This window comes from Callorhinus ursinus, unplaced genomic scaffold, assembly GCF_003265705.2.
Source record: "Callorhinus ursinus isolate GAN/ISIS: 27379988/994484 unplaced genomic scaffold, GSC_fseal_2.0 scaffold113, whole genome shotgun sequence".
NCBI classification, from domain to species: Eukaryota; Metazoa; Chordata; class Mammalia; order Carnivora; family Otariidae; genus Callorhinus; species Callorhinus ursinus.
In genome coordinates, this window is record NW_027397175.1 from 1 (window position 1) to 13939 (window position 13939).

Here is a 13939-nt window from a genome sequence, read left to right on the forward strand (position 1 = left end):
GAAATGAGATCTCTGGGGTCTCAATGCAACTTTTATCAAATGTCTGGGTGCATCAATTTGCCCTCCTGCCAACACTTGCAAAATTAGCCCTTGAATCAGCAGGAATGATGGTGATGCATAATGTTTCAGAATAATGGACACCTTATGTTCTCAAGGTTCTATTCTTAGAAAGTCAGAAAAGGGCGTGGGAAGAGTAAGTGCAGTCCAGCCAGAGGGAACATGAGCAAACCTAGAACATATATAAAAATACATGTCTGGTCACGCTAAAGCACGGTACGTGCCTGAGGATGAGAGTAGCAAAAAATTGGGCTGAAAAAGTAGAAGGGGAATCAACGGTGGAAGACTTTAAGTGACAGTTTAAGGAAACTTGAACTTTGTACTGAGGGCAGTGGGAAGCTTCATAACCAGAAGAATGGCATACTCTGTTTCAGAAAGATGACTGGCAAAAGAGAAACTAGTTGAGAGTTCATGAAGAAATATGCCAGTTAATCACGGTATCACATAAGACCCCCCTGCAGATGAGAGCCAACCAGATGAATTCTGGCTTGCTTAATTTTAATTTTAATTTATTGGCTTATATTTCTCTGCAATATAGGAGTAGATCCGGGTTCTGACTCACTATCCCTTGGTTCTGCTTTCTCAGTGTTGACTCATTCCCAAGCCGCTTCTCTTGTGGTCCCAAGATGGCATCCAGCCAGGAAAAACAGACAATTGTTGCCCCAGTGTTCTCAACTAAAGTCCCAATATTCAGGTGAATGGCACCAGCTCAGGTCATAAGAACACTCCTGAGATAATTACCGGTAACTGGAGAATACTACTGGCCTGGTCTTAGCCAGTACACTCAAAGTGTGGTCCATGGACTAGCACTTGTTTCCACATGGTTATTAGCTTCTGCAACAAGTGTAGACATTGAGGATGATAGACACTTCTATTACAATCTGACAGAGTAATTGAGTCTAATAATTAAAACTGAGACTTGTATTTTGTTTGTCATTGTTTTTTGTGTCATTTTATTAAGTGATTCATTTGTACTGCATTTTGTGCAAGTATCAGCCCACGGTGGATGGGGGAGTGGGAGAGGAAGCAAACTGGTCCTTCACCACAGAAAGTCTGAGAAACGAATGTCCATGCTCCACTGTGGAGTCTGGGAGTGAGTCAGCATTCTGGAAGCACACTGGGAGACTTTGGGAAGATCTTTCCCTCATGCCATGAGAGGGGGCAAAAGTAAAAGTCCACTATAATTGTGAGACTTAATTTGGAGAAGGAGAAGGAAGGATACTCCCAGAATTACTTCAGCTCTTTCATTTTCTCATGCTTTCTTCCACATTGACCTGCCCTTATTCAGAGTCCCTGAGTAAGAATTTACTCTGCATAAGCTCTGGATATGGCCATTTTTATAGGCTAAACATTACATATACATTCACCTACCCTCCCCATTGGAACTTTGATGACTAGAATCAAAGCATGTGAATGGCCCTCCTAACCCATTAAGAGAAAAACAACTTTGAGCAAGACTAGCACAAGGTAATTACTAAGCTGAGCCGAATTCATTTGCCATGCTCTTGGCACTGAGGTATGGAAACTCCAGAGCCCTGTAAGAGGTCTAAAGGGAAAAAAAAGTTCAAGACAAATTTCAGTGATCTCAGCTTCTCATTAAAAATACATTTTAGAAAATTGTTTTAGGTTAACTTGCTAGGGCAGTTGTATGGCGAGAAAAAGTGTGCAGCAATTTGGCAAACTGCAGCTTTCATTTCTCTTTTAAAATAAAATGGAAACAATAAAAATACAATTAAAAATAAAATTTAAAAAAACATAATCTGAAAGAGAATTTTGATTCTTTTTTTAATTAAAGCTCTGCAATTAAAGTTTTGCTGGAGAGCAACCTGTGTTCTTCATCTCCCTGTCCACAAAGGGCTAATACAGGTCCAGCATTTGAGATGTCTGCTACACTCAGAGCAGGAAATGGCTGTGGAGAACCTTCTAGTCTGGCTTTCTCATTTTACAAATTGGAAACTGAGGTCATGGCAGGTTTACTTCTTCTCTCCTTAGTCCTCTCTTTCATTCATGTGTGTGCATTTGTGTATGTGAGTGCGTGGATGTATATGTGTATTTTCTCTCAGAAGGCTTGGAAACTTGGAGTCTGCACAGTTTTAACATAATTCAGACACTCAATATGGGACTTCTTTCTTTCCAGGGTCCTAACTTACCTTCTAGTATGAAGGTGGGGGGTTCAATAAGAACCAAATTTTATCCTGTGCTGCCTCAAAATGTGCAATTTTTGCCTAAGTAAACTTTACAAACAATAGAAATTTTTTTGTGTGAAAATCTAATGGAAATCTAGTGCATGCCTTCATTCCATCTGCAATAAAATAAACTGAATGTAATGTTCCTTCATGACCCAAGCTTAGTCTAATAAAAAGCTGTGGTACTCCAGAGGAGCAGGTGTATTCCAGGATATAGACACAAAGGCACACTGGCCCCAAAAGCTACCATCATTTAAAAAAAAAAAAAAAATCCATCACTTACAATTTAGTGGATTACTTCTTTTTCATATAAATGTAGTGGTTGTTTATCAACTACATACACAGTGCAAAACCAACCTATGACAGAATGACCTTTTAGCAGGGCACAGGACTACTCTTAAGGGTTAATGCAGTTTAGGTCAGCCCTGGGGTGGGGGGGTGAGGGAGGGAACTGTAAGGAGGAAATGGAACAGAACTCATGTGTGGCGGGTACTTAATATGTGCCCCAAACTTTCACTCATTTCATTTCTTAACTATCCTGTGAAGGAAGAAATATTTTTCTCATTTTACAGATAACAGAACTGAAGCCCCAAAAGACTAAATAACTTGCCCCAGGCCACAGAGCAAAAAGCTAAAAAGTGAGGCTATGACCCAAGCTTGCTGTGGTTCCAGGCTTGCATCTTCCCTCCGCACCATGCTGTCCGAGACAGCAGAGTCCCTGGGCCTTGGTCCTTGATGCTTCTCCATTATGTTTTTGTGATATAACAAATGGTTATGTTTTGTGATAGAACAAACCAGCCTAAAACTTCCTGGCTTAAAACAATGGCCATTTTATTTGCTCACAATTCTGTAATCTGGGCCGGGCTCAGCCAGATGACTCTTCTGTTGACCTTGCCAATGGTCGCTCTATGGATTTCGGTCAGCAGGGGCCTGGGCTTGGCTGGGCACTGAATAGCTGGGCTTTTCTCCCATGGCCTCTCGACAAAGTGCCAGCAGAGTAACAGAATCCTTATAAAGCAGATCGGGACTCAGAGCCCAGAAGCAGAACTTCTTAAGTCTTCCTATATAGACATAAGAAGGTGTACAGCATCACTCCACCACTTCTAGTCAGTCAGAATGAGTCACGGGCCCTATTCCAATTCAAAGAGCGAGGACTACACAAGGGCAAATACAGGGAGATGTGATCACTGGGGGCCAGCAGTGTAATGGGTCACCATCAACGCTGAAGTTTCCTGTGTTTTCTGTTTCTTATACTTTTATGTCCAGTTTTTCTCTCTTCTCCTGTAAGTTTCTCCACCTGTTCCTACCAGTTCTCAGTTTCCCTGCATTGTAACTGGCCTTCCTTAGTCCGCTGCAGAGGATTCCTTTCCTTCACATCTGGGAACTGACTGATCACATCATGTCAACTCTGTTCTACAGGTCGTCCATCTTTGCAGCTCAGGTGTTCTATTGTTGGAGAGTCCTTTGCTTTTTGGTTGCTGTTTTGCTTTGCTCTTGCACCCAGCCCCAAAGCTAGAAGAATAGTTTAAAGGAAAAAAGACTTCCCTGAATCGAGAAGCAACTTAAGTGGATACACTTCAATGCTTTGCCCTTATAAATAAAATCTAGAACTTGTGATCTTTAGTTTTACCTGCAAGAAGGCAAGATGTCCGGTTCAATGGCCAAGTCAACAAATTGATGTTTACCATGTTTTACATGCCTTAAATTTCAAATCTCAGCCATCATTCACCAGGGCAGAGAAAGAAGAGAGGGCTGCAGGAGTCAGATAATTCCCAGCATTACAATTCTGGTTCACAGCAGTTTGCTTCTTACCTATGGCCAAGATGAGATCAGATTACATTTCCATTGAATCATTCAACCTGTCTGATCACTGCTTTCTGCTGTCAGGAGAGATTCAAGAGTACCAAGAATTAACCAGAGCCAGGAGAACAGGCTGTTCAGATACTACCAGCATGAGAAGGGCAAAGGAAATGAGAAAAAGAAATTTTAAAACACCCCAGGTGAAGATCCTTGCAGAAGGGATCATGGGTTTCCATTTGAAGTCCTGGGGAATTAATATGAAAGTTAAAAGTTGAAATGTGAATTACCCTTCAAGAGTTTCTAAATTCTTTCACTGACAATATTTATCATTGTTTCTTTAATTCTGCTCCCTGAGGCCAGTCTTTGGATCCTTGATTGTTGGATTACACCTAGACCAGACATTTAGGTGCAAAAATGAAAGGAATTAAATTCAATTTGGCTATTTATACGTCTAAATTGCTCAAGTTAAGGGGGCAATGGAGATAAAATGTCTTCATTATTATTTTAGATTAATTCATTGACTGAAATCTGATCTGTGCTCTATAGTCACAAACATCAAAAGTTGATTGAAAATGTGCATAAATTCATACAGAATGAATTATACCCGAATTCATTATAAACCTCATAATGACTTACACAAAATCCAATTAACATTCTATGAAACTTCTGGAGAATTTGAGTAGATTCTGATGTTCTCAGGAAGAAAAATAAGTTTATCACAGAAAACCTTGAAGAAAGCATATGAGATGGGACTAGCCACACTACATATTTAAATATAAGGCCATATCATATCATTAAAGTAATTTAATACTGAAAGAAACAATGTATAGATACAGAACACAGACCAGAGCTAGTCCAGAAATTGATTTGGATCCATATAAGAATTTGCTAGAAAATAAAAATGACATCACCAAAAAGGAACTTGTACATGAGTAACTGAGTAGGAATTTAAGGAAAATAAAATTAGTCTAGATGCATCCCTCATAGGGTACAAAAAAATAAGCCCCAGATACATCAAAAAGTTAAATATTTAAAGTTATCTTTTTCCAAATGCCCAAACAAGGTGTTAGACCTGTGAATTTAAGACCCAGGATGAGGGGCGCCAGGGTGGCTCAAGTCATGATCCCGGGGTCATGAGCATCTTGCCTTCAGCTCAGGTCATGATCCCCGGGTCCTGGGATCGAGTCCCACATGGGGTTCCATGCTCAGTGGGGAGCCTGCTTCTCCCTCTCCCTCTGCTCTCTCTCTCTCTTTCAGATAAATAAATAAATAAATAAAAAAAAAAAAAAAAAAAAAAATACCAAAAAAAAAAAAAAAACCAGATGACTTTCTGAGCTTAAAATCCTTTTAAGAAATCATAAAGGAAAAGACCCAACTACTAAGATTACATAAAATTTAAAACTTCTATTTGTTGGGGGGGAAAAAAAGGCACAAACAACTACTTTTTAAAAAGCAGACTGGGAAAATTACATTTGCGAAATTTGGCAAAAAGTTAGCATCTTTAGAAAAGGCATGATTTTACTACTATAACAGGAGAGAACATTTTCATATTTATTATTTGTTGGTGAATATTTTCTGTCCATGGCCTTTGTTCAAGGCAGCAGAATTAATCTCCTTAAAACCCCATTTTCTGGGGCGCCTGGGTGGCTCAGTCGTTAAGCGTCTGCCTTCGGCTCAGGTCATGATCCCAGGGTCCTGGGATCGAGTCCCACATCAGGCTCCCTGCTCGGCGGGGAGCCTGCTTCTCCCTCTCCCTCTCCCCCTGCTTGTTCCCTCTCTCTCTCTCTGTCAAATAAACAAATAAATAAAATCTTTATAAAAAAAACCATTTCCTTATGACATTTCCTTGTGACAAGAGTATAGCAATTCGGTCACTTACCATTCTCTGACCTCAGCCATTTTAGTACATATATACTCGACATATCCCTATACCAACTGCACGCAAAATTTATTTAATAATTTTCTTTAAATCAACTCTCTTTCACTTAAATAAACTTTGTTCTAGCCAATAATTTCTGTGACATCATTGTTAGATGTTAAAATTTAAATCAGTAAACCTTGAGCAAAGCAAATGATCTGACCCTCCACAATGTGGGTGAGCCTCATCCAACCTGGTGAAGGACTTGAGAGAAAAGAATGAGGTCCCCTGAAGAAGGAATTCTGCCTCCGGACTGCTGTAGGATTCAAGATTGCAACATCAGCTCCTGCTACAATTTCCAGCCTGATCACCTGCCCTGCAGATTTTGAACTTGCCAACTTCCACACTCACAAGAGCTGACTCCTTAAAAAAAATGCCCACCCTTACCCCTGTGTGTGTGTGTGTGTGTGTGTGTGTGTGTACCTCTCTATCCTATTGGTTCTGTTTCTCTGGAGAACCCTAATACCCTTACCAGCCTTCGGAAGCACTGACTTTCCAAATTGCATTCAAATGTCTTGGCCTAGATGCCCATGCTTACCTCAATCTAGCTCTTCCTTCTGATTCCATGTCCATTTCATGTGACTTCGCAGTGTGTACTCCTCGTTACTAAAGCTGGTCACCTCAAATCTTTATTTGTGCTCCGCATTCTGCCGAGAATGCCTTGCTTTGCCTGCCAGTCCTTCCCCGTTCCTACCTTTGGGGCCTGGATACATTTCCACATGAGGAGCTGAGGAAGAAAATAAAAGGCGGAATGAGATCCTTGCACCTAGAAATATGCAAAACCAGCTTTGGCAAGTAAGGTTTCATCTTGTGTGCCAATTCTGACCAATTGGTGGCAGTTACTTGGAACGTTTTAGGAAGGATTCGGAGGCTGTGTCTGTCAGAAAGCATTCAGGGATCTATTAGGGATGTCTGACAGTAGAAGGGCCAGGGTGGTAATAAACTTCCTACGTAACTGCCACCTCTGGCTTGGTTATTAAAGGAAACTGGCCAAGAGTATTTTCCTGGGCCCTTTCCAATTGCCTATTCAAACAAGGTATTAGATCTATAAATTTTTTTTTACAAAAACTAATCTACATTTACATATGTAGAGGAAGTCAACAAGAGCAACAAAGGAAGGAGTACAGAGAACAGGCTACATTTGCCTCCCAAACATCTCCTTTTTCACAGAGTACCGAATGTTAAGACAGAATATGCCTGCTGGGGCGAGTGCTTTTGGGAATACAAACAACCCAAGATGTCAGTTTAGCTATTCCTTGATCATGCTGCCCAGCAGCTGAATACTGGGACCTCCTCATAAATGCCTTTGCCCCAGTTCTCTTGAGGCAGCAAAAGTTGCATTGGTCCCTCCCCCACATCCCTGCCTTCCCATCCCTGAATTGCTGAAATGAGAACAGGAGCAACCCTGTTCAGCACACCAAGATCAGAGTAATCGATACAGATCTTCCTGAAAGTGAACCCAAAACTGTCCTAGTAGAAAATCACCCTATGCCTGGTTTTCAGTGGCTCTTTCCCATAGTCTTTAAGGTTGGGGTGGGGGAAGCATGATTATTTATGCAGCTGCATTAGGTTACTTTCATTCATTCTGGACTTGAGCACTTCTTTACAACAGGACAGTGTCATAGGCACTAAAGATACAAAGAGAAATCGTATTTGGTCTCTGCTTTCAGGGAGCTCCTAGCATAACTGATAGTCAAAGAATATTCAGAAACATTATCTTAGACCAAGGTCAGCAAACTTTTTCTGTAAGATAATAAATGTTTTCAGCACTGCAGGTCATGTGTTCCCTGTTGCGACTGCTCAACAGTGCTCAGTTGTAATACAAAAACAGTCATAGACAGTACTTAAATAGATCGTCATGGCTATGTTCCAATAAAAATTTGTCTACAGAAAAAGGCTGCTGGCCAGATTTGGCCTTTAGTTTGCTAATCACTGCCTCAGACTTATTGGGCAAATTAGGACCTGAGATGAACATCTCTCAGAGGAAAGGGTAAAAAAAAAAAAAAGTGGATCCATTTTTGGTTAGTGTGGTTGCTTGAGTAATCAGAACCTTATTCCTTGATGGTGATTCTTAAAAATTTATTAAAACTCCAAATAAGATCTATGGCATCTCCTGTGAATATGTGAAGAAAATAAAGCAGTTACATTTAATAACTTAAGAATGGCTTTATTCACTTAAAAATATTTTTAATTCAAGATTTGCCATAGTCGTAATTCATTTAATGAGGTACAATTGCCAAACATGAAAATGATGTTGTAGAAATCCACAGGGCAGAGTGGAGAAAGCCCTAAAGGGAAATAAGAAGAGTGAATGTGCGTGGTGGAAATGTGTCCCCATCATGCACAGAGTTCTCAATTTTTCAAATCATCATGGAATATTCTGGAAAAACCACCCTTGCCCCAAAACATCAACAAAGGTTTCCTTTCTCGTTTGAGTTCCTCCCTCCCCCCACCCACAGCAACTAGAAATTAATTGAGCAATGGGGCAAATAAAGAAGTCTGGAAAAAATCTGAGGGAAGATCAGAAAGTACACTTAATATTAGAACACTGATGTTCTAATGAAATCCTGGCCTTACAAAAGAACTTGTTTCTAAGAAGTTGATTTGAGAACTCCATTGAATCACAAAGGCTTTGGGTAGATGATGCCACCAGCTCAGCTAGTATGACAAAGCAACTCATCTCCCAAAGTCCATCGCACTTTTCCTCATTGATATCATTAAACTTCATAGTGTCCAAAAGATTAGGAAGAAAAGTACTCTTTGTTTTACTGTGAAACCAACGTCCAGACAGATTCAGCTTCGGTCAGTGGCACGATCACCGCCATTATTCACAAAACGACTTCCGTTTCTAGAGGCGACCACAGAAGCAAAACTGAGGAAGTAGACTTCGTTTTCACATCACTGATGCCCCTGCTCTCCCCTGATACATAATTCCCTTTATATTTAAATCCCCATCAAACTATCCCAAAGATGTCTGCTGATAAATATTAATATACTTTTTACTCCCAATTAGGTATTTATCTACATTTTCAAAAAGGACTCTTTTAAAGTCCAAAGCATCATTACAGCTCTAGCACTGATTCTTAATGGCAAAACCCCAAGCATCATCAGTAATAAAATGACTTTATTAAGCAAGGGAAACAGGTTCTTCTCAAACTAATGCTGACTAGTTTCCTGCGCACTTACGAAACGGTCTTCGTGGATTAAGACTGTAGTGGGTAACTGGCTGTCCATTCACCATATCAAACATGTTTCTCCCAATTTAAACACAAATGTTATGTCATTTTAAGCTATCCAGTGGATCCAGTTAACTAAATTTCTTTCTAAGTGTGGTTACAAAAAGCCTCAACTCTCAAGATTGTGAAATAAAACAAGAAACACACATCTCTTGGTCACCCACTCTATTTATTGTATGGTGCCAGAGGCTAGGAACACTAAGAAATGTAAGACAGGATTCCTCTCCTGAAGTAGTCCGCATGGTCAAAACAAAAATAAATAGTAAAACAAATCACCATTTGATAGGTATAAATCCCTACAAAACTGCAATTATACACGTGCCAAACTACTCAGGTTTCTTTTTACTGGTTTCCCACTGCATTTAGAATAAAGACACAACTTCTCAACAGGGCTGATGAAAACTCTTAACCTCTAGGTGACAGTCTTTTCTCAGGCTGTGGGTCCACTTGCTCTCTCTGCTCCACACATACCATCCATCCTTCAGTCCCTTGTTCTTACCATACTCTCTCCCACCCCAGGGCCTTTAAACAGGCTTTTTTCCTGAGCCTGAAAGGTTCTTCACTCTGCTTTCTCCCTGGATAATTCCTTTTCATTATCAGCACTTAGATCAGTTTTCACCCCCCACCCCCCATTATGTTCTTTCATTGCCCCCATATGCCTACCCTTGGTATTTTTCATTGTAGCAAATCGTCTATTCATTTCATAATTACTGTATTAATAGATTTCTCTCACTTCAAAGCTCCATGAAGGCGAGGATGATGTATATTTTTAGCTTATCACTGAATCACTTATGCTTAGCATATAATAGGGGTCCAACAGATATTTGTCTGAATAAATGGGTAAACAAATAAATGAACATCTGGACTTAGATAAATAAACTAATCCATATTTTTTATTTGATAATAATCATTTAATATATAATTATTAAAGCCTAAAGTTCACTCAGCAAATACTTATAAAATTCCTACTCTGTACCTGGCACTCTGCTAGACACTGGAATGTAAATATGAAGACACTGTCCCTCTCCAAGCTGCCTACTGAGAGAGACAAAAGTAAACAGATCATTACAACCTAACATACGTTACAGGTAAGAGAAATCCAGCATGTCATGAGAACACAGAGACAAGAAATAACTCTGCCTAAGGAAGCTGAGGAAGACTCCTAAGGAAGTGACATCTGAGCTCTTGAAGAAGAAACAGAAAGAAGTGCAATGGCAAACTAGTGAGAGAAGGCATTCTATGCAGAAAATGGAACATGAGGGGTGCCTGGGTGGCTCAGTTGGTTATGCATCCAACTCTTGATTTGGGCTCAGGGTTGTGAAATCAAGCCCTGGGGTGAGCTCTGCACTGGGCGTGGAGCCTGCTTGAGATTTTCTCTCTCCCTCTCCCTCTGCCCCTCACCCCCACCCCAAAAAAAGAAAAAAAAAGAAAATGGAACATGAAAAAGGTCAAAAGATTTGAAGAGGTTGAGATAGGCATGGAAAGGCAAATCATTTGGTACCACTGTGACTGCAATGTATGGAATGGGAATGACTTGAATTCAGCTGGAGACTCCAGGCTGAGGTCCAGTGACAAGCATGAGAATCTGAGCTAAGAACAACCTGCCCAAGTGGGACTGAATGAAAGTTGGTGGCACGTACAGAACAGAGGTTGGAAAAAGACTAAGAGAGAGAAAGATACCTCCATGGGAACAATGGGGGATATTTGGGAATCAGGGACCTCCTGACTGGAATTGCCTTTTCAAAATCACACTTCCTAGGGCAGTGTTTCCCACACTTCCCTAACGATAACAGTCACATAGCTATTAAAATATGTATTCTAAGGACCTATCCCAACCCCTCTGAATCAGCAGCCCCAAAGGAAAAGACTGGAAATCTGAACATTGAGCTAACACCTCAGGTCAATCTTATTATCCGGGAAGCTTGAGAAACTTCTATTCCACCTTCAAGTAAGGCTCACCACTTTTTTCCCTAGCACTGTCCATTGGCCTATCAGGGGTGTGGCTGTCCAAGAAAATATCAATGCCAATTAACAACAAAATGACCCTTATTTCCAATTTAACAATAAAATATGACTGCGTTGGCACAGGAAAAATACAAGTATAGTCACTATCTTATTAGGAGAATCGCACAGTCTCCTGAAGAAAAAGTTCAATTATGCACAAAAGACAGAGAAACTAGACTCTCTGCAGGAGGAAGAAAGCCCCTGAACTTCTCCCATTAGTGCAATGGCTGTGGGTGATGTCTTGGGTCTCCAAATTCATTTGCTTCTCCCCAAGTGACTAACAAATCACCAGTTGAGGCCTGAAGAGTTGTGCAACCAACTGCAGAACAACTCAAGTTCTTTCAACATTTAGTTTGTTCAGCTTTTCACCAACAGAGGATGGAGAAAAGATACTTACTACATAGCACAGCCTTGTCGGAGTTTATCACACCCCTATAGCAGAAAACAAAATAAAAACAAAACGTTTTCTATGCTATTGAGGTATCAGTGTTGAGAATATGAGGCGGCCATACTGTAATCATTTGGATGCCAGCCCTTCATCTAGCCCCACACTTCCTGTGGCGAGCTGGGTCACCGCTTGACTACGACTGCAGATATAAATGGACACTTGGGGGTTGCATGTTTCTTTTTTCTTTTTTTTTTTAATTTAAATTTTAGTTAGTGAACATACAGTGCAATATTGTTTTCTGGAGTAAAACTCAGTTATTCATCACTTACAACACCCATAATGCTCATCACAACAAGTGCCCTCCTTAATCCCCATCCCCCATCTGGCCCATCCCCCACCCACCTCCCTCCATCAACCCTCAGTTTGTTCTCTGTCATTAAGAGTCTCATGGTTTGTTTCCCTCTCTCCTTTTTTTTCTTTTCCCCCTTCCCATATGCACGAACCTTTTCTAATGGAGAGCTTTTGCCCTTTTGGGAATCCAGCTGGGTAACTGCCTCCAACCCCAGAACTCACTGAAAAGTTAGGCAGTAGAATCTCTGGTTGTTGATACAATTTCCTTGACGGTTTTAGTTAAATAATTTCACAGCTCTATGCCTCAGTTTTGCCACCCACAACTCATTGCAAATGCTTTTTAACCTGTATCACATAATACTATAAAAGTGAAAGATGTTTTTAAGAGTTTGCTTGACAGTATATCAAAATTATTTGTTGTCATCAAGCCATATTTAAATGGCAGCCTTTTGTTCCCATGGGCAAATATGTATAATCTGCTGTGTTTCTCATTTTTAAATTAGAGTCAGTGATCCTGAATTTACAGTAGGCTCCCCATTTGAGGCAACACAAATTGCAGGGAGGGGAAAGGTTTGTTCAAAAGCAGAACCTAAGAGGTGAATACTGCTATGTCTATATGTCATCTTTCTTCCCTAATGACATTTGAAAGTAAGATAGGATGCTCTTAATAAAAGATGACTTGCTTTCCAAAATGTCCTGCTGATTTGGTAAAAGAGGATCTGGAGAAGGAGAGCAATGACAGTTGGGAGGGAAAAAGAGTAATTCCTACAAATTTCTACAAATACCAGAAATCGCACTGGGTAGGCCAGTGGATTTAAATGAGGATCCCAGGAAAAACTGAGCATTGCTTCATAAATGGCCATCTCTAATTTTATGGATCTAATATCCAGTCACAAAATGATCCATGGGGTTTTCCAAGATTTCTTGCCCTTTGGTCCACAGTGGAATTTCTCAAAGTATGTTTTCAATGGATGATGATTATGAATTATATGGAAAAAGTAAAATAGGAGGGTCATGTTCAGAACCCATGTATATATAGACACTTGATTATGGCAAAAATGAAACTACAGGGAGTGGGGAAAGAATGGTCATCATAATAAATGGTGCTAGAACAACTGGGCATCCATAAGGGAGAAAATGATATTGCATCTACGGCATTAGAGTAAAAAAAAAGAAATCACCCTGCATATTTGACATCTCATATATAGAGCAGTGCTTCTCAAAGTGTGGTTTATAGACCACTTGCATTCAGGTCACTGGTGTGATAATATACAGATTCTCTAGATTACCATAGACCTGCTGATTCTCTAGGAATGAAACCTAAGAATCTGTATTTTTATCAAACTCCCCTAGATCACTTTTAGCACACTAAAGCTTGAATTTCACCAGCAGAGTCTTTGGCCGTTATAGAAACAACCATCTGAATCCAGGGTCTGCCACTTATGGGCAAATTAATGAATCTGTCTAAAAGCAGTTTTCTTATCAGTAAAGTGGTGATAACACTAACCTCACAGATAGGTTGCGATGATTAAGTGAGATACTGGATTTACAGTGCTTAGCACAGTCTTAGTTCATAGTAAACACTCAGTAAATGTTAGTTACTTCCCACGTCCAGTAAACCTACCAGAAATGAAGAGTTTTCAGTCACTAACAAAAATCTTCAATTATAAAATTTGGTGCTGGTAAGACAGTATATAAAGCACATACCTTTATCACGTGTATTAACAGGTAAGTGGTGAGTATTTGGTCTTGAGAACTTATTTGGAGGTACTACTTGGAGAACATAGCTATTCATTCAGATACCCCCACCTAAGAAGTCACGGTCCCATCCAAAGATGCAACTTTAGAATTTGTGTATGTGATGCAGGGACAAACATCTACCCAGTGACCCTGACAAGCTAAGTCACCTTGGTCATCAATTCAATGACAGATTAATTTATTTGGCAAAGGTTTACTGGAAGATTATGATGTCCCAGGCCCTGTAGCAGATGCTGAGCAT

General features: G+C 40.2%; 1 long non-coding RNA gene across 1 annotated transcript in view; it reads right to left on the minus strand.

Moving 5' to 3' along the window:
• Nucleotides 1–3057: 3057 nt before the first annotated feature.
• Nucleotides 3058–13939, minus strand: part of LOC112838537 (uncharacterized) — a 173998-nt gene continuing 163116 nt past the window's right edge. Inside the window, exons 2-3 of the long non-coding RNA XR_003211995.2 lie at nt 6500–6688; nt 3058–4055 (exon numbers count right to left, since the gene is read on the minus strand). This is a non-coding gene — a long non-coding RNA (uncharacterized lncRNA). The remainder of the gene's footprint in view (nt 4056–6499; nt 6689–13939) is intronic.